At 45.0% G+C, this 27,794-nt stretch overlaps 1 long non-coding RNA gene across 3 annotated transcripts in view; it reads left to right on the plus strand.

The window, feature by feature from the left end:
* LOC137660193 (uncharacterized) overlaps window positions 1–27,794 on the plus strand; it is an 86,349-nt gene that overhangs the window by 7,509 nt on the left and 51,046 nt on the right. For all 3 annotated transcript variants that reach the window (XR_011047652.1, XR_011047654.1, XR_011047653.1), the window contains exon 2: window positions 4,343–4,552. This is a non-coding gene — a long non-coding RNA (uncharacterized lncRNA). The remainder of the gene's footprint in view (window positions 1–4,342; window positions 4,553–27,794) is intronic.

The following is a 27,794-nucleotide window of genomic DNA, read 5'->3' on the forward strand; positions in this document are numbered from 1 at the left end:
TGTTGGTTTGCCTCAAAAAGCTTAATTCGTAAATGTTGGTTTGCCACAAAAAGCTTAATTCGTAAATGTTGTTTGCCTAAAAAGCTTAATTCGTAAATGTTGGTTTGCCTCAAAAAGCTTAATTCGTAAATGTTGGTTAGCCACAAAAAGCTTAATTCGTAAATGTTTGCCCCAAAAAGCTTAATTCGTAAATGTTGTTTGCCTCAAAAAGCTTAATTCGTAAATGTTGTTTGCCTCAAAAAGCTTAATTCGTAAATGTTGTTTGCCTAAAAAGCTTAATTCGTAAATGTTGGTTTGCCACAAAAAGCTTAATTCGTAAATGTTGTTTGCCTAAAAAGCTTAATTTGTAAATGTTGGTTTGCCACAAAAAGCTTAATTCGTAAATGTTGTTTGCCTAAAAAGCTTAATTCGTAAATGTTGGTTTGCCACAAAAAGCTTAATTCGTAAATGTTGTTTGCCTAAAAAGCTTAATTCGTAAATGTTGGTTTGCCTCAAAAAGCTTAATTCGTAAATGTTGGTTTGCCACAAAAAGCTTAATTCGTAAATGTTGTTTGCCTCAAAAAGCTTAATTCGTAAATGTTGTTTGCCTCAAAAAGCTTAATTCGTAAATGTTGTTTGCCTAAAAAGCTTAATTCGTAAATGTTGTTTGCCTAAAAAGCTTAATTCGTAAATGTTGGTTTGCCTCAAAAAGCTTAATTCGTAAATGTTGGTTTGCCACAAAAAGCTTAATTCGTAAATGTTTGCCCCAAAAAGCTTAATTCGTAAATGTTGTTTGCCTCAAAAAGCTTAATTCGTAAATGTTGTTTGCCTCAAAAAGCTTAATTCGTAAATGTTGTTTGCCTCAAAAAGCTTAATCATTTTTCTATATAAACTGGAAAATATAAACTGGAAAGAAATTAGTTTCACACACCAAGGCCCGCCTGAACAGACTCATAGTGTCTGATGGAGGGCGAGAAATAAACCCGTAAAAGTAAAGTAAAAGAACTGCATTATATTTTTAAGGGAATATTAATATAATTAGTAGGCCTAGAAGGGCAAATACGTGTTTAGAATAGTGTAAGACCGTGCAAAATTCTCTCTCTCTCTCTCTCTCTCTCTCTCTCTCTCTCTCTCTCTCAGGCTTTTGAAGTGATAATGGATTTTAATGAATTTCTGTATTGAAATGGATGAATTATAGAGGTACAGTAGTAGAACTCTCTCTCTCTCTCTCTCTCTCTCTCTCTCTCTCTCTCTCTCTCAGGCTTTTGAAGTGATAATGGATTTTAATGAATTTCTGTATTGAAATGGATGAATTATAGAGGTACAGTAGTAGAACTCTCTCTCTCTCTCTCTCTCTCTCTCTCTCTCTCTCTCTCTCTCAGGCTTTTGAAGTGATAATGGATTTTAATGAATTTCTGTATCGAAATGGATGAATTATAGAGGTACATTAGTAGAACAATTTGTTTCAAATTGAGTTAAAAAGGTGAATTGCATAGGAGATAAAGCCACATTACTCATGAAGCGATATAGGGATGATATTATAAAGAGAAAACGGATTGCATTGAAAACGTCGTAGACAATTTGACAAAGGGAGTATAGAAGAGTCTAGTTTGACGATAAACAGTAAAGAAACACTTGATAAAGGAATGCGTTGATAAAGACATTTGCGAAGGAATTCAAGGAATAAATTGGTAATGAAACAAAGCATGATAAAGACATATAGAAATCAGCTGACTTGATAAGGATTAACTTGAACGATATATCAGCTGATAGAGATACTGAAAGGGTTTGGCAAAGTGCATGGGTTATAGAAGGGTCTTGTATAATATTCCTAAGTAAGTTGGTAAAGGAATGATATGACAGAGATGAACTATTATCCTTATGAAAGAGCAAAGAAAGATTTTTAGTTAATGAATTTTTTTGTTTATAAAAAAAACCTCGATTTAGTCTTAGGGAAGTTTTTAATGACGAAATGAATCTTGAGAAACCGAACATTGAATGTCGAGAAATTGAGATGATGAAGATTCTCTCTCTCTCTCTCTCTCTCTCTCTCTCTCTCTCTCTCTCTCTTCTCTTGAGTAAGTAAGTAAGTAAGTAAGATGAGTGAGAGAGAGAGAGAGAGAGAGAGAGAGAGAGAGAGAGAGAGATATTTATCATAATGTGTCAACTTCTGGAAGCTGGTAGATTTAGATAACTTTAATGTATTAAATATTACCAATAGAAAGGGGATAATATTTACTGTGGTATGAACTACTACCTCATTCAGTATATTGAATCGAAATCTGTGATATAGGACCAATTACCTTTTCTTGCCTCGATCATCCATTGCTTAGAAAACACTAAAATTACTTAAACACTTAACACTCTCAAGGGTAAATGTACTTTCGAAACTTCAAAGGCAGCTTTTGGCCAATGTTCATAAACCTTAACACCAACATGTCAACTCTCATGACTTGATCTTCCTCTTACGTATTTGACCCTCTACGTATGAGAGGGCCACATGAGCTGATCCACGAGGGCACCTTTGACCAAACGTAACCTGTCTAGTGTCACAGTCCAGTTACCTCCGTCAACAAAGTTGGAAGGAGGTTATGTTTTACCCCCTGTTTGTTTGTGAACAGCTTCCTGGCCACAATTTTAATCGTATAGTAATGAAACTTGTAGGGAGTAACTGTTATATAAAAAGCTGAAAATGATAAAATTTTGGAAATTCAAGGTGAAAGGTCAAGGTCAAACAAAATGTTCAATACACGTAATCAGCCATATGTTTGGACATCGTTGCCACAGAGACTTCAAACTTCATTCATATTTGAGTGTATGAAAATCCACGCCAATTAATACATGTTAAGGTCAAAGGTTAAGCAAAAGGTCGAGAAATAAGCTGCCACGGCGGAGGTCTACGTTCTTCTGAGTGCCCCTCTAGTTGAAACATTTAACATGAATTAAGAGTTGGAGAACATTATTAACTGGGGTAGATCTGGTGAAGCAAATTTGAGCCTTTGTTGTGTATGGCTGAAATTATTTAGTAGATGGGCGATCTGCCCTCACCTACCACAGACATGTGTAGCACAATTTTGAAGGTTTAAAGGCTGGCCATGAATGGCAGAGGCAAGGGACAGTGAGATTGCCCTAGCAAGCAGGACAGCGCCCTAGAGACTAACCATATTACACATGATCAGCGCCCAAGCCCCCTCTCCACCCAAGCTAGGACCAAGGAGGGCCAGGCAGTGGCTGCTGATGATTCAGCAGATGGACCTATAGACTCCCCCCATACCTAGCTCTCAAGGATGTTGAGGTTGCAGTGACCAAAGTTACTACCGAGTTTGAGCTGGACTCTAACCCTAGTCTGGCATTCACCAGGCGAGGACGCTACCACCAGGCCACCACAACCCCTTGTAATATGACATAGGTATTATAGCTTAGTTGATATAGGGCATTTTACCTTGATTGGATATTATTAGCCCATCTTGAACCATCCCAGTGAAGTTTATGTAGTGTTGATTGCAATATAATTGCAGTCTACCTGCATTGGCACAGTTTACTGATTGCATTTTCAGTACACCACGCACGGTGTACTGTAGGCATTAGCCCTCACTGGCACAAATTTTTGAAATTTTCTTTTATACCTTTGTTTCCGATTCCTTTCTTCAATTTGGTTGGCCAACTTCTTTTGGTTTTAACTATGATGCTACTCCAGGTTTTTTCCAAGGTGCACTTATTATTATTATTATTATTATTATTATTATTACAAGCTAAGCCACAACCCTAGTTGGAAAAGCAAGATGCTATAAGCCCGAGGTCTCTAACAGGGAAAAATAGCCTAGTGAGGAGAGGAAATAGGGAAATAAACAAACTACAAGAGAAGTAATAAACAATTGAAATAAAATATTTTAAGAACAGTAACAACATTAAAAGACCTTTCATATATAAAGTATAAAAAGAGACGTAGACCAAGTCTGCCCGTTCAACGCGGAAACATTTGCTGCCAGTTTGAACTTTTGAAGTGAAGGAAAAGTGAAAGTTTGGTTATATATTTCAGTTTATTCATTCAAATGGAAAATGTTAGGTTTGGTTCAATTTTAAAGTTATATGTCTAAAGTTTAACATTTTATCCATGCGTAATACGCGATGTGGAATGTTGAATGCTTTCAAACGAACATGATAAAAAGACTGTGGAGGTCCTGTAGAGAGCAGGGTTTCCCTGCTGTATAGGACCGGAAAAGTAAGTAATTTAGAGGAATGCCTGTAGTCAAAATTTCACTCCAATTTTGAACAATGATTTCGAACCATTAAATACATACAGTAGCATTAAGCTAACTTCATTTCATCACTCTTTATTTATAATATTGTATTTATTTTACAGACATGACAAGTACGACAAAGAAGTCCATCTATTCTACTTCATTACAAGATCAAAACGAATATGCAGTACAGTATGCTGAAAAAATAATTACGAGTGATGTAAGAAAATTACCACCCAAGCAATTTTTTGGTACGTCGGAAAAGAGATGCATTTTATCCCTGATGAATTTTAGACACTATGAGTGCAGCAGTCAGTAATAGACAGGTACAGGTAAGCTTCCATACTAAGCACTATTTCTAGCTTATGTAAACGTATAAGTTAGATCCCCTCTCCTAATGAAGGAGAGGATGGATTTAGATCTAAACCCATTAATCTATATTAACTTTACATTCTGACAAGATACCACAATATGGATAAAGGTTCCTAAATTGACCATCTGCCTAACAGCACAAGCCTAAATCTATCACTTAAACCCTTTTAGGGTTTTGGTGGCTTGTTAGTAACATCCTTGCCTGGTGATTGCCAGACTGGGGTTCGAGTACTGCTCAAACTCGTTAGTAGTTTTGATCACTGCAACCTCACCATCCTTGTGAGCTAAGGATGAGGCTTTTGGGGAGCCTATACTGTAGGTCTATCTGTTATCATCAGCAGTCACTGCCTGGCCCTTCTGGTCTTAGTTTGGGTGGAGAGGGGCCTTGGGCACTGATCATATGTATATATGGTAAGTCTCTAAGGCATTGTCCTGCTTGATAGGGCACTGTCACTGTCCCTTGCCTCTGCCATTCTTGAGTAGCCTTTAAACCTTTAAACAGATGAGGATAAAAGTCAGCATTTCTGTACCTCATTAGGTTCAAGTGCATCAACATCTCAGGATTTTATACCAGCCAGTTTGTTCGTATGGACTTAATCCCTCCTGAGAATAAGTCTCCTATTAAAGAATGAAGGTTTGTATCTGTGTAGGAATAAATCGCAAACTTCCTGCCTCAATCCACCCCACAATTCTTAGGCATAAGTCAGAGCGGCTACTCAGTGGGCTGGTAGGACTTCCCTGCCACCCACCTGTAATTACCGACACCTTGTTATAAAACGGCCAGTTGTTCCGTCACTAAATACAAATCCTTTCGCTTTTTATAGCGAATATACTTTCGGCAAAGCTGGAAGACTAGCCTTAAGACTTTTAGCAAGGTATAACTACCTACTGCTAGTTAGCGGGGGGCCATAAGGGGTGGTACCGGCTATCCCGCTCACACACTCGCCTGTGTTCTATCATCACTTTTTATGCTTTTGGCTTGGTTAAGAGTGGATGCTGTCTCTCTACTGTTAAAACCATTGATTGGCTATTTGACTAATCTTTTTCTTTTTGCGGGTATGACTGTTGCTGTTGAGGTTCGGTATGCGGAACTGTCCAGGACCTGCCTGAAGGAAGTTGATGCGGAAGCATCATACCTGCGGTCGAAACCAACCCTCACTCCTTGTCCCCTGCCTACAAAGGACACTCTTGTATGCAGGACTCGCCTTGCACAGTCTCGGGAGTGGCCATCCTCCCAGTGGAAGAGATTTGGCAGATGGTGCAAGTAATAGTCTACGAGGAATTCTTCACCTTCGGGGTCAATCTCGAAGGCCAAGACACCTCGACTTCCACCTTCATCATCTCGATCTCTCTCGCGACTTCTGCTCACTCGGTCTTCCCTGCAGAACGATCAAGTAGAAGCGGTGGCCTTTTGACCCCCCGGACAACCCTTAAGATTAGAGGACAGTGCCACTTCCCATAGCGAAGCAGCGCTGCCCTCTGCCAAAGGGGTGTCTTTCTCTGTTGATGACATACCTCATCTTTGGCCCTCCTTAGGGATCACTGGACCCCCTTCGAAGGAAGTTCTCCTGGAGTTGATCCAGTTAGGGGCAAAGAAAAGCTCACACTGGTTTTCTCTGATGTTGACCTAAGTCTTCTTCCTTGAGAGACTGAAGGTATTGCACCGGCAGGGTCTCTAATGTACCCACGTGGTTCTGTCTCCTCTCCCACTCCGTCACCATTTGCACATGCGGCCTCAGCACTTGTACAAAGGGGATTCGGACTAGCACTCCTCGAAATGTTCATTTGTGAAGGCTAAATGTGGCTGATCCAGAACATGACCGACCCAGAGCTTGACCTCACAACCACCTGTTTATTAAGAACCACATGTTCGCCGGGAAAGGAGAGCCCAGTTGGCAAGAGATCACCTTCCAGCAGTAGCTCATCCACGAATCCCGGTTCGTACGTCTAGAACGGCGCGAGTCTACCTGTGCGCATTCCCTCAGCAAAGTGTAAGTACTCGGATAGTTGGCTCTGAGTGGTCTTTGAATTGTCAGATAGCCAACAGTCCTGACTTTGTGGGATTTGCCAAGAGTAGACCTGTTTGTGACGTCTCTGAACAACAAAATTCCAATGTAATGCTCACCAGTACCAGATCTTAAGCACTTTTGCAAGATGCTTTCCAACAACAGTGAGACAACATAGATGTTTATGCGTTCCCCCTTTTGGCTAGTAAGATTACTCAACAAAGTAAGGGCATCCAAAAACCTATCGATGACTCTCATAGCTGCGATGTAGCACCATGCAGAATGGTTTCCGGACCTTCTACATCTGCTCACAGAGATGTTAAGGGAGCTTCTTCCCTGTCACCATCTACTCAGACAACCACACATGAAGTTTTACCACAGAGCCGTAGAATCCCTACAACTTCACGCTTGGAGATTATCTAGCATCTCCTCTCAATGAGAGGCTTTTGGCAACCTTGTAACTGAAGGTTTTCTTCTTGTTTAGGTAGGGCTGAAATATTTTCCTTTGTTTCTTTGGAAGTAAAGTACAAACTGCATATGAATTAGCTTTAAATTTATGTATTAAAGCTTTTTGGAAAAGTAATTCTACACAGAGGGTCACTATATAGGTGACCCTCTTTATCTACTTCAGATTGTAAGCTGCCAACCTGTGATGCCTTACCTCAGATTTTGCTTTGATAGTCCTGTAAATCCTAGTAAGTATGCTTACACTGTAACTGGCATTGCTGAGGTGGCAATCTGAAATCAGGTCCCACTTTCAAAGATGCCATGAAAGACACCAGATTAAACAAAATCTGTTGGGCATTAAATTCTACTTGTACTAAAATGGTCTGGAATGTGAGAAAAACTCTCACCCAACTGATTAGTACAGGTACCTACTTCAGCATCCCATTTCTTGTGGAGAAAGACTTCACAAAAACCTTTTTAAGTTCTGTGAATCCTTTGAACTCTTAGAGTACACCCCTAAAACATGACTATATTTTTTGGCAAAGTAGAGTCTCCTTTCAGCAACATGTCCCTTTTTGATTCTAATCCCATCTTGACCATTTGTCCAAGAAGGGTGTTATCTTGCCTAGTACTGTCTTCCCAACCACTGAAGCATCAAACAAAGTGGGGTCTAGAAGAAAACCACCAGCCACTGAAACTGCCTCTTGGTTGGTAGACTTGTACGTCATCAGGATACCACTTTAGGGGTAGGCTGGGGGATGTACTAATCCTCCAATGTGATTGAGGGACTGTAGCTGAATTCACTAACATAGAATGGTAGATCAAAGCTCCTACATTAAAAGAGTTATATTTAGGTTAAAAGAAAAATATTGTGCTGGATGCCAGGATTCCCTATTAGGTCCTCAAAATTTAGAGAAGCTACTGGCCCTGTTGTCTCTTCCTCCGTCACCAAACGCAAAAGACTCGGATTAAAAGAGACTACCCCACTGGAGCTTTCTCCTGATCCCAAGAGCCCAAAAGTCCAGCTACTGCTGGGCCCTCAGACTGGGATGGAGAGGGAGTGGATATTATTATTATTATTATTATTATTATTATTACTATCCAAGCTACAACCCTAGTTGGAAAAGCAAGATGCTATAAGCCCAGGGGCTCCAACAGGGAAAAATAGCCCAGTGAGGAAAGGAAATAAGGAAATAAATAAATGAAGAGAACAAATTAACAATAAATCATTCTAAAATAAGTAACAACGTCAAAACAGACATGTCATATATAAACTATTAACAACATCAAAAACAAATATGTCATAAATAAACTATAAAAAGACTCATGTCCACCTGGTCAACAAAAAAGCATTTGCTCCAACTTTGAACTTTTGAAGTTCTACTGATTCAACCACCCGATTAGGAAGATCATTCCACAACTTGTAACAGCTGGAATAAAACTTCTAGAGTACTGCGTAGTATTGAGCCTCGTGATGGAGAAGGCCTGGCTATTAGAATTAACTGCCTGCCTAGTATTACGAACAGGATAAAATTGTCCAGGGGGATCTGAATGTAAAGGATGGTCAGAGTTATGAAAAATCTTATGCAACATGCATAATGAACTAATTGAACGACGGTGCCAGAGATTAATATCTAGATCAGGAATAAGAAATTTAATAGACCGTAAGTTTCTGTCCAACAAATTAAGATGAGAATCAGCAGCTGAAGACCAGACAGGAGAACAATACTCAAAACAAGGTAGAATGAAAGAATTAAAACACTTTTTCAGAATAGATTGATCACCGAAAATCTTGAAAGACTTTCTCAATAAGCCTATTTTTTGTGCAATTGAAGAAGACACAGACCTTATATGTTTCTCAAAAGTAAATTAAAAAGTAAAAGTAAAAGTAAATATAGAGCAGAAACTCCCTGGAATGGTAGATCCTTGGGCAAGTTCACCATAGATGGAGTGAATTGATGCCTCAACTATCTGAGCAGCTGAATCGTCCCCGAGGAACGCAAACTGACTGAATCCAGGAGGAACGGTAACCTGCCTAGTAGAAATCTCGGTTGGAGCTGAACCAGCAAGCTGACCAAAAAAAGACAGAAGAGCACGCAAATGCTACCGTCCAGTGAAGAACGTAGTCTTATTTGAGGACTCCCAGAGTAAAGCCGTCTCCTCTTCAGGACCTAATTTTTTTTTCTACTTGGAGGGGGGAGGGGTCTGGTCCACCATGACTCCTCTACCAAATCCAATGTTGTTGTGCATATGAGTTACCAGAGTTCCTTACTGGAAAATACTCGGTGGAACCCACAACCTTGGCAAATACATTCACCCACACGAAAGGAGACGTGCCACTTTCTCGGTGGAACCCACAACCTTGGCAAATACATTCACCCACACGAAAGGAGACGTGCCACTTTCTCGGTGGAACCCACAACCTTGGCAAATACATTCACCCACACGAAAGGAGACATGGCACTTTCTCGGTGGAACCCACGACCTTGGCAAATACATTCACCCACACGAAAGGAGACGTGCCACTTTCTCGGTGGAACCCACAACCTTGGCAAATACATTCACCCACACGAAAGGAGACGTGCCACTTTCTCGGTGGAACCCACAACCTTGGCAAATACATTCACCCACACGAAAGGAGACATGGCACTTTCTCGGTGGAACCCACGACCTTGGCAAATACATTCACCCACACGAAAGGAGACGTGGCACTTTCTCGGTGGAACCCACGACCTTGGCAAATACATTCACCCACACGAAAGGAGACGTGGCACTTTCTCGGTGGAACCCACGACCTTGGCAAATACATTCACCCACACGAAAGGAGACGTGGCACTTTCTCGGTGGAACCCACAACCTTGGCAAATACATTCACCCACACGAAAGGAGATGTGGCACTTTCTCGGTGGAACCCACAACCTTGGCAAATACATTCACCCACACGAAAGGAGATATGGCACTTTCTCGGTGGAACCCACAACCTCTGCATATACATTCACCCACACGAAAGGAGATATGGCACTTTCTCGGTGGAACCCACAACCTCTGCATATACATTCACCCACACGAAAGGAGATATGGCACTTTCTCGGTGGAATCCACAACCTTGGCAAATACATTCACCCACATGAAAGGAGATATGGCACTTTCTCGGTGGAACCCTCAACCTTGGCAAATACATTCACCCACACGAAAGGAGATGTGGCACTTTCTCGGTGGAATCCACAACCTTGGCAAATACATTCACCCACACGAAAGGAGATATGGCACTTTCTCGGTGGAATCCACAACCTTGGCAAATACATTCACCCACACGAAAGGAGATATGGCACTTTCTCGGTGGAATCCACAACCTTGGCAAATACATTCACCCACACGAAAGGAGACGTGCCACTTTCTCGGTGGAACCCACAACCTTGGCAAATACATTCACCCACACGAAAGGAGACGTGCCACTTTCTCGGTGGAACCCACAACCTTGGCAAATACATTCACCCACACGAAAGGAGACGTGCCACTTTCTCGGTGGAACCCACAACCTTGGCAAATACATTCACCCACACGAAAGGAGACATGGCACTTTCTCGGTGGAACCCACAACCTTGGCAAATACATTCACCCACACGAAAGGAGACATGGCACTTTCTCGGTGGAACCCACGACCTTGGCAAATACATTCACCCACACGAAAGGAGACGTGCCACTTTCTCGGTGGAACCCACAACCTTGGCAAATACATTCACCCACACGAAAGGAGACGTGCCACTTTCTCGGTGGAACCCACAACCTTGGCAAATACATTCACCCACACGAAAGGAGACGTGGCACTTTCTCGGTGGAACCCACGACCTTGGCAAATACATTCACCCACACGAAAGGAGACGTGGCACTTTCTCGGTGGAACCCACGACCTTGGCAAATACATTCACCCACACGAAAGGAGACGTGGCACTTTCTCGGTGGAACCCACGACCTTGGCAAATACATTCACCCACACGAAAGGAGACGTGGCACTTTCTCGGTGGAACCCACGACCTTGGCAAATACATTCACCCACACGAAAGGAGACGTGGCACTTTCTCGGTGGAACCCACAACCTTGGCAAATACATTCACCCACACGAAAGGAGACGTGGCACTTTCTCGGTGGAACCCACAACCTTGGCAAATACATTCACCCACACGAAAGGAGACATGGCACTTTCTCGGTGGAACCCACAACCTCTGCATATACATTCACCCACACGAAAGGAGATATGGCACTTTCTCGGTGGAATCCACAACCTTGGCAAATACATTCACCCACACGAAAGGAGATATGGCACTTTCTCGGTGGAACCCTCAACCTTGGCAAATACATTCACCCACACGAAAGGAGATGTGGCACTTTCTCGGTGGAATCCACAACCTTGGCAAATACATTCACCCACACGAAAGGAGATGTGGCACTTTCTCGGTGGAATCCACAACCTTGGCAAATACATTCACCCACACGAAAGGAGATGTGGCACTTTCTCGGTGGAACCCTCAACCTTGGCAAATACATTCACCCACACGAAAGGAGATGTGGCACTTTCTCGGTGGAACCCTCAACCTTGGCAAATACATTCACCCACACGAAAGGAGATGTGGGGAACCCACGACCTTGGCAAATACATTCACCCACATGAAAGGAGATATGGCACTTTCTCGGTGGAATCCACGACCTTGGCAAATACATTCACCCACACGAAAGGAGATGTGGCACTTTCTCGGCGGAACCCACGACCTTGGCAAATACATTCACCCACACGAAAGGAGATGTGGCACTTTCTCGGTGGAATCCACAACCTTGGCAAATACATTCACCCACACGAAAGGAGATGTGGCACTTTCTCGGTGGAATCCACAACCTTGGCTAATACATTCACCCACATGAAAGGAGATGTGGCACTTTCTCGGTGGAACCCACAACCTTGGCAAATACATTCACCCACACGAAAGGAGATGTGGCACTTTCTCGGTGGAATCCACAACCTTGGCAAATACATTCACCCACACGAAAGGAGATGTGGCACTTTCTCGGTGGAATCCACAACCTTGGCAAATACATTCACCCACACGAAAGGAGATGTGGCACTTTCTCGGTGGAATCCACAACCTTGGCAAATACATTCACCCACACGAAAGGAGATGTGGCACTTTCTCGGTGGAATCCACAACCTTGGCAAATACATTCACCCACACGAAAGGAGATGTGGCACTTTCTCGGTGGAACCCTCAACCTTGGCAAATACATTCACCCACACGAAAGGAGATGTGGCACTTTCTCGGTGGAATCCACGACCTTGGCAAATACATTCACCCACACGAAAGGAGATATGGCACTTTCTCGGTGGAACCCACGACCTTGGCAAATACATTCACCCACACGAAAGGAGATGTGGCACTTTCTCGGTGGAACCCTCAACCTTGGCAAATACATTCACCCACACGAAAGGAGATGTGGCACTTTCTCGGTGGAATCCACGACCTTGGCAAATACATTCACCCACACGAAAGGAGATATGGCACTTTCTCGGTGGAACCCACGACCTTGGCAAATACATTCACCCACACGAAAGGAGATATGGCACTTTTTCTTAAACCTACTGGTTGTAGATCCTTATCCTGAGCAAAATGAATATAGTGAGAGCTGAAAGGGCAGTTTACAGGGTACCAATCCCTGTTCTGATATGCTCAACAGTTGCTATGCTAGTGACCCTGTTTTGCGCCATGTAGGGTTAGCCAGATTATTACATCCAGTGTGACTACATTTAGCCTTGATTTTATTTGTATGTACAGTACTTTACTATAAAATTCTCAATAGAAAAAAAAAAATCATTAGTACTGTATCTCCAAAGAGAAGAGACTACCTCCCCACCAAGATCTGACTTGTAATAAGACTTGGGCTTGGATAAGACTGACCCCTTCTGCAAACTATTAAGTAGATAATTGGCCCTTGGACAAATCAGAGGGTAAGGGAAGGAGTTATAACTACTGTAGGTTATACTTTTCCCAAAGTACAAAGTACTATAGTCAAAACCCATGGCTTGAAAAACTAATAGGTAGGAAAAGGTAAAAGGATACAGTATTTAATGCAAGTCTCGATTGACTTTAAATAGGATGAATAGAGAAACTTGGATAAGCTTGTCGATTATTATTATTATTATTATTATTTGCTAAGCTACAATCCTAGTTGGAAAAGCAAGATGCTATAAGCCCAAGGGCCCCACCAGGAAAAATAGCCCAGTGAGGAAAGGAAAAAAAGGAAAAATAAAATATTTTAAGAATGGTAACATTAAAATAAATATTTCCTATATAACTAAAATTTTTTTTAACAAAACAAGAGGATGAGAAATTCGAAAGTGTGTTGGAGTGTGCCCTCAAGCAAGAGAATTCTAACCCAAAACAGTGGAGGACCCTGGTGCAGAGGCTATGGCACTACCCAAGCCTAGAGAACAATGGTTTAATCCTGGAATGTTCTTTCCCTAGAAGATTGCTTACCATAGCTTAAGAGTCTCTTCTACCCTTCCACAAAGTGGAAAGTAGCCACTGAACAATTATAGTGCAGTAGTTAACCCCTTGGGTGAAGAAGAATTGTTTGGTAATCTCAGTGTTGTAAGGTGTAGGAGGACAGGAGAGACTGTAATGAATAGGCCAGACTATTCGGTGTTTGTGTTGGCAAAGGGAAAGAACCGTAACTAAGGGAAGGATCCAATGTAGTACTGTCTGGCCAGTCAAAGGACCCCATAACTCTCTCGCGGTAGTATCTGAAAGGCTGAAAGTCCTATGAGACTAATCCCTTCCCCTAACTATCAAGTAGATAGTCACTCATTCGACAAATCATGGAATCATTTAAGAATCACCAAAAGGGACTCTCTTAAGAGGTCACAAAGAATGGAGACAGCATAGTCTTGTTAATTTTACCTAAAGAATATCCTACTGTACTAGGATTGGATTTATGGATTTGGGCCTTGTAGCCTGCCACTGGGGGCTGTAATGTCCTTCAGAACCCAAGTATGCAGGTAAAACTCAAAGGATTACAGTACTGTATGAGGTGAAAGTTGGAAACAGTTGGATAGCAAGATAATTGAAAAAAGCAAGAATGGTCGTAAGCTAGGAGGATGTAAAGCAAGTACTGCTAGGGGCCGAAGGAACACTAAAGACAACCAAATAATGTCTATAGTGCACCTTGCACTAACCACTGACTTCTGCATTTATAAATATTGATATAAAAACTGACTACAGTCTACCATGTTGGTCTTACATTATTACTACTAGCAAAGTTACAACTTTGCTTGGAAAAGCGCAATGCCAAAAGCCTAGGGGCTTCAACAGTAGCCCAGAAAGGAATGGAAATAGACCAGTCATGTATAAACTATAAACCGAGACTTATGTCAACCTGTTCAACAGTAAAGAATTTATAAAAAGTTTGAACTTCTTTACTTTCCCCGATCAAGTTTTGTTAAGGTTCAGCAACATCTCTATTAAGGAATCCATAAATCATAGCTCTATATTCAGGAGATGGAATTGATGGAAAGAGAGTAGCTTCTTTTGCATATGTAACAAGCTTGTTTTCTGTGCCAAGTCACATATGCGTATATAGTATAAAAAGTAATGGGCTGAGAACACTACCCTGAGAAACACCAGATATTACAGTTCCATACTCACTCTGGTGCCCAACAACTACTACTATTCTGCAATCTATTACTACTTTAAAAGTACATGACTAGAATGACTCATTTTCTTATCATATTAAAGTTTAATGAGTAGGAAGTTTTCTAATTGAATTTCCAAGCCTTCTATGCATGAGAATTATTGCATTGTTCCGACGGGATATACAAACCTTTTATTCATGCAATATGATATTTTCATAATAAAATAAATTTTTGAATATACTTACACGCTGGTTATATAATGGCCAAGTCCCTGGATGCCCCGGCAGGAAATTCAAAATCTCTTGCGCACCTAGCGCAGAAATGCCAGGTGTACCCCAGCGCCCTCGCGGTACCACAGGTAGAACTATACCCAACCAATTCAGATTTTCCATGCCCCATGGTCTCTAGAGGGGAGGAGGGTAGGTCTAAAACTTATATAACCAGCGGGTAAGTATATTCAAAAATTTATTTTATTATGAAAATATCATTTTTAAATATAAAACTTACCCACTGGTTATATAATGGCTGATTGACACCCATTGGTGGCGGGTCAGAGACAGCCGTATAATTGGAAATTCACTTAAGAGTTACATAAACAACTTAGGTGGTTCTAACCTGATAAGGAAGCTGACAGCAATGCTTTGCCTCATTTTGTCTGCTATCCTTAGGAGATCCAGTGATCCACTCGGGGCTGCTGATCTCTAGGAGCTGTCAAATGGTACAACCACCTATAACATGACAGGACCTCAACTAATACTCTTGTTCCGGGCACTCTCTAGGAACAAAATGACCACCTGACTAGGTCAAAGATTGCGGAAGATTGCCGAGCAATCTTCACATACAATCATAAAAATATATATATAACAGTTCCAAGAGAAGAACAGGGGTACTAGGAATTTAGGGAAATGTAGTGGAGAATGTTTCACCTACTACTGCACTCGTTGTTGCAATTGATCCCAAAACGTAGACGTCTTCATAAAAAGACTGGACACGGTAAATGTAATGCAAGGCGAATACAGGATTACCGCTTACAAGGCTGTATATGCGATGCTTTGCAGAGAACAGTTTAGTTTAAAAGTTACAGAAGTTTCTACAGCTCTAACTTCGTGAGTCTTTACTTTTACAACATCTTACGATCTGTCACCCAACCGTGCGGAAGAACCTTTGTAATCAAGGTCCTTACGAGATGATAGAATGTTTTAGACATGGATAGCGCAGGCTTCTTGACCGTGCACCCAAGAGTTATGAATAGACTCTTAACTACTTTGTTCTTGTCCCAATAAAACTTCATCGTTTTAATCGGGTAAAAAACTTCTCTCAGCCCATCCCAAACCAAATTCGAGAGAATAGAGATCCCGAAAGATTTAGGCTATGGATGAGAAAGATGTTTGTTAATGAGCAAGAATCCAGGTTGCAAGGTACCTATGGCTTAACCAATGTGAAGTCCGTGTTCTTGCTAAAAGAGTGAACTTCACTGACTCTCAACTATGGTAGACTTACTCAGAAAGTCTCCAAAGTTAGGCCTTAAAAACGGATTTTGAGCGAAGCGAAAAATCTATTTTTGGGTGAGATAGCCATGGCGTCCTGATGGAAGATTCCTTTTTGGTAGCTTCCTTGGGTATATAACTACTAAGATATTCCCAGAGGATTTAACCACAGGTTATCACAGAATTCTAACTTCTGGAGCGAGTATCCTAAAGGTTTCCCTTTAAGACATCGTATATCAACAGGGGACGCATGTATTAACGCGCCACATAGCTATCTGCACCCCATACAGAGTTAACACTTCGATATGGAGGGACGGAGAATAGCTGGGGAGCTGTTCCACAGCTAATCTCGTCCGTGGCTACTTTTGGTACTCGAGACGTAAACAAACGGGCGCCATTGGTAAATGACGTCACGTCCGTCCTCATCCTGAAGCCAGTTGCTTGCTGATCACCATGATACAGCAGCACAGGGTGGGACCTGACAAACTGAACGAAGTAGCAGGGAGGGTCCATCAGGACGCCATGGCTATCTCACCCAAAAATAGATTTTTCGCTTCGCTCAAAATCCGTTTTTTGGGCTCAAGCCATGGCGTCCTGATGGAAGAGTACCAGAGAATCAATGTATCGTGGTAGATTTTCCCCTTGTAGTGTAAGTGCCTAGGGCTTTGACAGGATAAGCATAGTAACCTCAATAGGAGAACCGATGGGAAGAAACTCCCTGCCCCCCCTGGCTGCGAAGTCCCAACGGACCATGCCGAAGATCAAAGTGGTCATCGAAGGGCTACTCACCTTGCTGGGAGAACTTGAAGAACTCGGAGACAAGACTGAATGGTTGGCATTCATATAGGAACATTCACAAAGGCAGACAAGTGGTGGTTAGGCACTGTATGTGAATAGAGAGTCGTCTGGTCTCTAAGGTATGATGTAAGTAAGTATTCGTGTAGGAATATTACATTGCAGAAGTGAGTATATGATAAGGGTTGAACCCTTAGTCATCTTCATCGACATAAGAGGAAGGGGATAATAAAACTATGACAGTCATGTATTTCATAGTATAAGTAGGAGCGGATTGAGACGCACAAGTAATAAAATAGAAATTTTATTTCATAATTGCAGAACATGTTAAGGAAATGCAATAAAATTGTAAAAGTTATTTACAATAAATTATAATGTACATAGTCACGAAAGACTTGCTCTTGAATCTGAAAGGGAATTTCAAATTATTAGTAGGCACTCGTTCCAGAGGAACGTCAGTCTATTAAAATAAAACACATCATGCTCTAGGCATGCGGCACTCATGTGACGACTATGACATTTCACCTTGGAGAAGAACAGTCTATGAAAAAAGCACTAAGTGTTTTTGAAATCACTACGTATCACGCGAGGGTCAACATAGGCACCCGAGGAGTTAGAGTCCCAAGTAACTCACTGTTCTATGCAGAGTTAGGTGCAGGTTTCATAACACTACCTGCGGCTACCACAAAATGTTTGACTTCGTGCACTTGTTTCGCATAATGTTTGAAGAAAACACGCGAGGATTTCCAGCCTGTGAAACTCTTAAGACTTTCGAAATCCATACTCTGAAAGAAATTCAGAGACGATGAAACTTTTCTAGGATCGTGACCGGCGGGTGAACTGTCAGGATCCGCTCTGCGAATGAAGTAGGTGATATTCGCTCTTAGTTGTTTCAGTGACAGGTCGCTGTCCGAAGTTTCTCCTTTAAAGAGTTGGCCTCCACCAAAGTCCGAAGTTCTATGAAGATAGACCTTGAGGCTCTCTACTGGACATAGAGAGGCATCTTCTTTCAGGGGGCATATTCTCCAAGGGCCCCATCTTTTGGTGGGTAATTCGTTTTTGGCGAGAAACGTCGGATCCGGGAAGAGGGTAAGGTCACCTGAATCTGTAAACAGGATGTGGCCCTCGTCCCTTGATAATGCCACTATTTCCCTGACTCGGGCTCCTGAAGCAAGAGCAAAAAGAAAGATAACTTTCTGAGTCAGATCCTTGAGAGGGCACAAATCATTGTCCAAGTTGGAGGCAAAATGGAGTTTATTGAAGATGTCGTTGGACAGATCAATCTGGAAGGCATACATTAGTGGTCTAGTCAAGGCCGATTTGCAAGTAGAAATCGTGTTGGCTGCCAAGCCCTGCCCGTGAAGGTGAATAAAGAAGGACATGCAAAAATCAATGGTGATTTCCGTAGGATTTTTGCCTTGACGAATGAGACCCATTTTCTCCAGGATGATTCGTATTGCCGTCGTGTGAATTCGGTCTTGTATTCCTCGAGGAAGTCTAGACTTTTCTTCGAGATCCCAAACCTTTTCTTTGCGGCTAGGGAGAGAAAATCATGAGATGAAGGTCCTTGATTTTCGATGATGAAGTGAAGACAGTCGACTTCTGTACTCGCTGGGAGAGTACTGGGTCCGGGAGAGGGATCAGCGTGGGCTGCAGCTCTAGGACCAGGGGGTACCAATTGCTCCGGGGCCACTTGGGAGCCACTAGGGCCGCTGTCCCTTTGAAGGTTCTCAGCTTGGAGAGGACTTTCAGCAGAAGGTTGGTGGGAGGGAACAGGTAGATCTTGGACCATCTGTTCCAGTCCAGTGACATGGCGTCCACTGCTTCTGCCTTGGGGTCCTCGGATGGGGCTACATATCGAGGAAGTTGATTATTGTCGCTCGTTGCGAAGAGATCGGTCTGAAGTTCTGGGACTTGGTGAGAGATGAAGGAGAATGATCTTGCGTCTAGAGACCATTCCGACTATCGGACTTGTCCGGGATAGAGCGTCCGCCGTCACGTTGCGGGATCCTTGTAGGTGAACTGCAGACAGGTGCCATTTCTTCTTCTCTGCCAGACGGAAGATTGTCAGAAGCACCTGATTTATCTGGGGCGATCTTGAGCCTTGGCGATTGAGACATCGAACTACCACCAAGTTGTCTAGGGATAGACGAATATGGATCGAGGGAGGCGGGGAGAGTTTCTTCAGCGTTAGAAGGACCGCCATGGCCTCCAAGATGTTGATGTGAAACGTCTTGAATAGGGGAGACCATGTGCCTTGAGCCTATTTTTGGTGGGAGTGACCTCCCCAACCCTCCAGCGAAGCATCCGTGTGGATGTTGAGTGATGGAGGTGGGTGTTGAAGAGGAATGGACCTTTTCAGGGCCTTTGCTTCCGACCACGGCTTGAGGAGCAGCCGAAGTCTGTTTGGGAGCCGTCTCTTGAGGTCTCTTCGAGCGATGGATGCGGAACGTCTCCAGACTCCCGCGGCATCCTTTAGCTGTGCACGTAGCACTGGGTTTGTCACTGAGGCGAACTGTAGAGAGCCTAGAACTCGTTCCTGCTGACGTCTTGAGATCCGTTTGGATTTCAGCAGTCGCTTGACAGACCCTGCTATTTCTTTCCTTTTCTTCTGGGGGATGGAAAGGCGGTGTGACTGAAGGTTCCACTGGATTCCTAGCCATTGGAACCTTTGAGCTGGAGAGAGGCGAGATTTCTTCGCGTTTATCTTGAATCCCAGGTGTTCTAGGAACTGGGTGACTTTGTTGCAGGATTTTAAACAATCCTCGGGCGATGGAGCCCAGGCTAGCCAGTTGTCGAGGTAGGCCATCACCTGGACGTCTCGGAGGCGCAGCTGTTGAACGATGGCATCTGCCAGCTTTGTGAAGATCCGAGGGGCCACGTTGAGGCCGAAGGGCATGGCCCTGAAGGCGTAGCTTTTCCTTTGGAGTCGAAATCCTAGGTAGGAGGAAGCGTGGTGGTTCATTGGAACGTACCAATAGGCATCCGCCAGGTCTATGGAGACCGTGTAGGAACCCTGAGGCAGAGGGGTCCTTATCTGATGAAGAGTCAGCATCTTGAACTTGTTGTTCGCTATGAACTTGTTGAGGGGGGATAAGTTTAGAATGACTCTGAGCTTGTCGGAGTTCTTCTTGGGGACGCAAAACAGTCTCCCTTGGAACCTGGTTGACTTTACCCTCTTAATCACCTTCTTGTTCAAGAGATCTAGGACATATTCTTCCAGAAGGGGGGTTGATTGTTGGAAGAATTGCTGGAAGGTTGGGGGTGGTTGAGTCCAACTCCAGCCTAGACCCTTGTTGACGATGCTGTGTGCCCAGGGATCGAAGGTCCGACGAACCTGGAATTGGCGGAGTCTTCCTCCCACCGGAAGCACTTCATTGCTTCTGGTGTCCCGAGGGTTTACCACCTCGGCCGCTAGCTCCCTTTCCTCCTCTGCCTCTGGAGGGACGGCGAGATGCGTCTCTGCCTGCACCTCTGCTTGAGCCTCTACCTTTGGGACGAAAGGTAGTCGTCTGTTGCTCAAAGGCAGGGGTGAAAACCGGTGATTGGGACAAGACCGGTTGGGTGACCAGCTGAAAGGTCTGTTGTGGCTGAGCAGCCACTTGGGGAGTAGCGGGTCCCGGAAACTGCCGTCTCTGTTGACGTTGCTGGGGTTTCGGCTTGGAGGATCTCCTCTTAGGTTGAGGGCCGTCGTCCTGAGAGGATTTCCTCTTCTTCGACATGCCCCACTTGTGAAGAAGGTTCCTGTTCTCCGTGGCGGCCTTGTCGGTAATCTCTTTCACCAGATCAGAGGGAAAGAGGTGCTTACCCCAGATGTTGGAGGAAATCAGCCTCAGGGGTTCGTGTCTCACTGTGGCACTTGAGAACACAAATTCACGACAGGCTCTCCGAGCCTTCATGAAGCTGTATAAGTCCTTGACTACAGTCGCCAGATGCGTCTTGGCGAGCACCATGTAGTGGTCGGGGACTCTAGTGTCACCGGCCATGACGTCAAGCTGGACCTGGAGGGACATGGATGCGGCAAGCCTTTCCTTCGTATCTTGTTCCCGACGAAGGAGATGGTCATTAAGTTTCGGGAGGTCTTCGTTAAACTGACGTCCAGCAACGTCAGGATCTAGTTTTCCCACCACGAAGGTATGTTGGACATCCTTCCAGTGTCGAGCATCGGGGGGAGTGACCAGGGAGAAGGGTCTGCACTCCTCCAGTGCAGGGCAAGGTTTCCCTTCTTCCACTACCCTGTGTACCGCTGCGAAGGCCTTTTCCATGAAGGGGAGGATCGCATCATCAGGTGCGACGTAGGTAGGGTGCTTCTTGCTCAACGCCGGAAGCTTTGAGCAGGTAAAACCCCTACTTTTAAGGGTGTTGGCCATCATAGCCTGGGCCTTCGGGAGATCGAACACTATCACCTCCTTAGGTTCGGTCTCTTCTTTAGAGGCAGGTTCGGATCGAAGCCGGACGTAACAGTCCGGGTAAGCCTCAAAACTTGGGAAGAACTCCACTTCTTCCAGGACAACCGAGCCGACCTTCTCACTGATGAAGATCCTGCCCGTTGCGATCGGCATATGCTCGGCATACCTCCAGGGGTTGGCGTGCGAGCATGCAGGGAGGTCCTTAACCGAAATCCTTTAAGGCTCCTTGGAACTTCCCATGGTCCTGATGTATTCGTGTGTCTCACGGAGTTTCTTTTCCATGATGGCTTCGAGCATCCGAAACATCTCCTGGGCGCTGGTTGGGATGGGGTCCGGGGTGGCGGAGGTAGACGGGAGTGATACTTCCGTCGGTGTAGGAGTTGGGGTGGTGGTGGAAGGCAGAGCGACCTCTTGCTCCGACCCAGCGTATTCCACTTGGTCCTACTCATAGTCCAATTCTTCGGCCATGAGGTTCCTCTCCGTTGTCTCCGACACTTCCGACATACGCTCCGCGTTGTCGGTATCCAGGCGACACTCGTGCATGGACTGAGCCATGACAACATCGGGTGCCACCGTGATCTGGACGGTGGGGATCTGATCCTTGGGGACCACAGAGTCTGGGGATGCCTTTGGGAACAGTAAGGCCCTCAAGTCTTCGGTGGCAAGGTACGGTCCAGTGGCGTTCTTCCGGAAGCCACGCACCCATTTGCGTAGCTTCTCTCGAGAAGCGTCCCTAACCTCCGCTGAGGGAAGGTTATTGAACGCCTCGACCAGGCGTTCCTGGCAGACCGTACAGTTCAGTGGGTCCCAGAACTTCAGATCACCTTTTTTGTTTGCACAAGGGGCGTGAGTCCTACACGCCGTGTGCCCATAAAAGTGCGGGCGCTTCACTCCACAGAAGCCATGGTCGCACTTCACGTACTCCTCCTGTAAGAGAAAGAGGACGTGAGTATGGGGGAGTCATAAGGATGACTTCTATTTTAAGGTTAAGTATTAAATGATTAATCTTTAACCTAATATTAAGTGGTAGAAACACTGTGACATTCAGAGAGTGGGCGGAAAAGAAGGAGATAGACACATCCTCCGTGTAACCCGCCCGGCCGGTTACCGTAACCTTATCCGTAGGCAATTTGTTGTGACCGAGGACACAGGGCAGAATTCAACATAGCATGCCGTGAAGGCAGTGGGAATTCTAGTGGGGACTGCCAAGGATATAGAACTGGGACTGAGGCCTCTCAGACCCTAGGATTGGGAACGTAGAAGATCCCATAGGGTAACGGTTTCCGGTAACCGGCCGTGCTAAGATACACGTAGCATGCTGGAAATCTGTGATATGCAAGAAGACAGCATGGTTACTAATGGAACGGTAAGGCAATACCTATCCATTATGTAATCAAACCATCTGGTTGCGATGTAGGGCTATCAACATCAGATGATAGCTAGTAGAAGGGGGTGCAAGTCGACTTGACGCCTCCGGAAGGCTCCGGCAGACCGCCGGCACGCCGGAGGCCGCTCCAGCAGAGTTTCTGGCATTAGGGAAGACAATATAGAAGTCAAGAGTAATACCAGGGTGGCGGCCGCCGGCACAGCGGCGGCACGCCGGCGGGGAGCGGCGGCTCCGGCAGCCGGAGGTTGCCGGCTTGGTGACAGGAACAAGGATGGTTATAGCAGAACCGGACTGCCGGCAGCGGATGCCGGCACTCCGGGGGCCGGCCGGTGGACGGACGACTGAAGCTATGAGGGAAGAGGGAAGGCCATCGGCTAGGAGCCGGCGGCAGGCGGCAGTCCCCCGGCACACGGAGGACTGGCGGCCCAGAGGGCAAGGGATAAGTCACCAAGGTAGGAGGTGGGTATCACCGACAGTGGAGGCGGCAAGGGACCGGCACCAGGATAGTGAAAGAGACAGAAGGAGGGATGTAGGGGTCCGGCCACGGACCCCAAGACATCCCACCTGAGTGGGTGTACCCATGATAGAGGCTAGCCCTATCACCCAGAAGCAGGGGCCGCAGAGGACCGGGAGCTAAGGGAGCCCAAGGGAGGGCAGGGAACACCCAAGAGGGGGGAGAACCCCTGCAGACAGAACGCATCCAGTGGCTAACCCCATAGGACACTATGAAGGGTATATGTACCAGAGCGGACTGCACACAGGAGCTCAAGGTAGCCCTATCACTCCACCCTAAGGAGGAGTTGTAGGACAGGGGACAGATGGGTATAGACTAACCTAAGTATAGGCTAGGCCATACAAGAGATAGGTGGGGAGGGGAGAAGAGAAGGGTCTTCTGTGGAGGAGGTTCTGTACCAGGGCGGCCACCGAGGAAGGGAGGACACTCCCTAGCCTAAGGTAAGGCAGCCTGTCTGAAACGGTGCATGGGTATCGTTTCAGCAAGGTACAGAGCTAACTCCCCCAAAACCTAACTTAGAGCAGGGAGGTTACACCCTGAACCAGGAAGGATGGAAGACATATCGCTATTGCAGGGAAGGTCGGAGACCTAGCCCCAGCAACAGAGGACGGACTAGCCGTTCCTCATTCTCGGACGCCACCTTAAGGGGGGATCATTCCCTTAGGGGGGGACAGAGAAGCGATATATACTCTGATAAGAGCCTGATCCCCTTACGTGGTAGGGGGAGCAAGGCTGCACAGAGGGGATGCCCTAAGGCAGGGGATGAAGGAAGCATATAGGGGTCCTACTTGTAGGTTAGGTTAGAAAGGCACACTAACTAACCTATCCCCTATATGGTCCCTGAAGGCGAAAACACTTGCATCACAGTCAACAGTATTGTAAAATAATGCTACTATCTTCATAAATAAACCTAGGATCACTGATAAATATCATGCATGAACACTGATATAGGCGCTCTGGCCTGGGGGCTAGACTAGCCAACTGGTATGGGGTCAGTTGATGACCGATAATAAAGCGTCAAAACACGATATAAAAGTTCCTAGCTATGAAGACTAAATAACTAATAGTAACGATTAGTTAATGAGGCCGGAAAACGCTGTTGAGGCTATCTAAATAAGGCATGCAAAACAACAGCGACGCCATAAAATGGCCGGTCCGGTCGAGGCACAGCTCTGCCACAAAACATCAAATATCTCGAAAAGTAAAAGTTACTTTACGGTTAGAGCTTATTTAAACAATACTGGAACCTTGTACTCAACTTTCCAGAAGAAGGCGAGGCCGAGGGTAGAGACATGGCTAAGATGCAAGTCGATAAAGATCACACAGGGAAAAGTCCGACTAGTAAGGCAAGCTACTAAACGAAGGATGAGGACGGACGTGACGTCATTTAGCAATGGCGCCCGTTTGTTTACGTCTCGAGTACCAAAAGTAGCCACGGACGAGATTAGCTGTGGAACAGCTCCCCAGCTATTCTCCGTCCCTCCATATCGAAGTGTTAACTCTGTATGGGGTGCAGATAGCTATGTGGCGCGTTAATACATGCGTCCCCTGTTGATATACGATGTCTTAAAGGGAAACCTTTAGGATACTCGCTCCAGAAGTTAGAATTCTGTGATAACCTGTGGTTAAATTCTCTGGGAATATCTTAGTAGTTATATACCCAAGGAAGCTTCCAAAAAGGAACCTTCCATCAGGACGCCATGGCTTGAGCCCAAAAAAGAAACCAAGGGTAAAGGGTCGGATCTGTCACTACCGCGAAACTCCAGAAACGAACCCTAAATTCCAGGCTGGCGCATCTAGCTGATGCCTCCAAGTCCTCTCAAATGATCTGAGAAGACCTATAAGGTCTCTGTTTGATGGATCCAATCTTCTGCGTCTGAGGACAGATGCCCACATACTCCTGTACCCTTTGATGGCCGAGGAGGAAAGAAAATGTGTTTTCTTCTAAGGTCTAAGAAAATATATACCACTTGTGTTAGAGTTACCTGATGAAGAGCCAGCTCTAGCTCTACACCACTCCATAAAATACTCTAAATGGGTTGGAAAACCTTGAGGCAAATGTCCTTTGTACAAGCCAAAACCTCAGCTGTCTCCTTCAAACAACCCTCTAGATCTTAAGGGTTTTCCGAAATACTGGAGGCAGCTAGGCCTAAAGCTTGAAGGGTTAACATAAAACGTTCGCATCCTGACACGGGGAAAAGGACTAAAGACATGCTTCCAGCATGGTCCCAGCATGCTGCCTACACCCAACATGCCGTGAGAGAGAAGAGGGATCTAGAACCGCCTCCCAAAACTTGTCCATATCGGTCGCAAGAAACCGATATTAAAGCTAGGCTTGTTGAAAAGAAGCATCAACAACGTGAACCCCATGCTGTGAGGTTAAGACCTGATCGTGTGTAATCAGCGAGTGTTCAACAAACTTAAAGCTAAAGCTTGACACGAGGTAGCGTTAGCTGCAAGCCAGAGAGACGCGAAGAAGAGACAATAATCTGTTTATACTGCTGTGAGAAAGACTTGACTGTATGCGTCTAGCATGCGACCATAATGTCGCATGTGCTTGCATTGCCGTAAGGTGTCAGCGTGCCATATGCGTTCACCTTGTCGTGTGGAAACAGCGCTGTGTGTGAGCCCCGCTTGCTGTAAATCTACAGCGTGCTGCGTGGAGGCGACAGCATCTCGACCGGTCATTGACGGAAAGACGGAACTGAATGCCGAGAGTTGTCCCGTGTAGGATGCGTCCGCATGAGTGAGAGTCGCGCGTCCCGCAGACCGCGAAAATAGGACAACTCGTTGAAAGGATCAACTTAGGCTGTCAGCGTCCAACATACGACCAGACTGGCATCTGCGTCTGTGACTGCGTGAGGGAGAGACCAGAACCTGGGTCTGTGTCTGCGTGACGTCTGCCGTAAGAGAGAGACCAGACTTCTACAAGCACCCGCTCTAACGTTTCTCGTAACACGAGCATATCTCTGCGAGGGAGCGTTACTAAGCATAGGAGAACTATGCCTTCTGACACTGGTCGGAAAACCATCTCTTTGAACTCTGGTAGTCCTTAGACTCATTAGGAGAAAATTTTCTTCCCCGAGAATCGTAAACGCTAAACACAGATGAAATAGACCTCTTTAGCTCAGACCAAATCTACACGCGGGGTAGCGAGTGCGCCAACCCAAGCATGGGCGAAGGCTGGGAGAGAACATCAACCGTAGTCCTGAGAGCGACCTGGGAGAGTCCCTATGACATTTCAAGCGCGCCTTGTGCACGAACTGAACGTATTCAATGCTGTGAGATACCGTCAACAATAATCGCTAGACCTCAGAAGAAAGTAATAGAGCTTTCCCCAAACTGGGGGAGGAAAAGAAGTGTGAACAGAAGCAGACTGAGCACCTTTTCCCCCCGAAGAACTATGTGTCTTACACGATTCTGGTGCTGACACGTCGCCTTCTTCCGAAAAGAAAAAACTTCCGGTGAACGTTAGATACTGCAGGATAAGAAAACATACGACTCCTGAAAGGTCTAGGACACATTGATTGGTGACTACCAAGTCTAGGTTTTGCGACCTTCGATGAGGGCAAAGCCTTCCCTCCCTGAAAATGAGTCAGAATCCAGAGGAAGAGCTAGGATTGTATGTGACTTGTCTGACTTCCGCTTCTATCACAGAAGAAAAACCACACTCGATTGCTTCCTGTTTAAGCATCAAACACGTTTGCTGCGAAGGAAAACTCTGTTCGCGTGCATACATGACGAGTAACTTCCTAGTCTGGAAGACAGGGAAAACGTAGACAGTCATTCACGTCAGGGAACTGCATTCTAATATGCAGAAAACAGTTACAAGATCCATGATACCATAGCGATGACGAACTGATTGCTTCAACACATTCCAACTTCGTCATTCCAAAGTGGAGAAAGAACGTCTTGGACTGCATCAACAATATCGCTTGGAGGAATAGACGTTTAATGCCAAGGTCCGCGAAGAACCTCAGCCTACCGACCTTCCTTCTCCCAAGGGTTGGAACGTAAGGAAGAGTTATAGGACTAGGGACAAGGTGAACACGAACAAACACCTCCTCCAGAGCACTGCGCTATGTTTACCAGTCATTAACAAGAGCGGTTTAAAAGCATAATACAGTACTTTAAATCATAAAAGATCTGCCCGTGGTGGGAGATATACTTTTACGTTCTATTCTCATGAAAGGCCTTAATGCCCTTTCTGTTGTTGCAGCTGCAAGCGCTGTATCAATCTCTATAGTAAGGTTCGTTATTTTCCTGAGAATGATTTAAGGTTAATTGATTAATTTATTTTACCATTAATTTACTAGGCCAACGTTCCCTAAAGGAGCCCTTTGGGTTAAAGCATCTTGCTTTCCCAACTAGGGTTGTAGCTGGCTTGTAATAATAATAAAATAAAATAACTAGAGACACCATCAACTCAACTAGCGAAAACTCTGAAGTCGGAACGAGGAGCAGCAGGTAAAAAATATG

This window comes from Palaemon carinicauda, chromosome 20, assembly GCF_036898095.1.
Source record: "Palaemon carinicauda isolate YSFRI2023 chromosome 20, ASM3689809v2, whole genome shotgun sequence".
Classification (NCBI taxonomy): domain Eukaryota; kingdom Metazoa; phylum Arthropoda; class Malacostraca; order Decapoda; family Palaemonidae; genus Palaemon; species Palaemon carinicauda.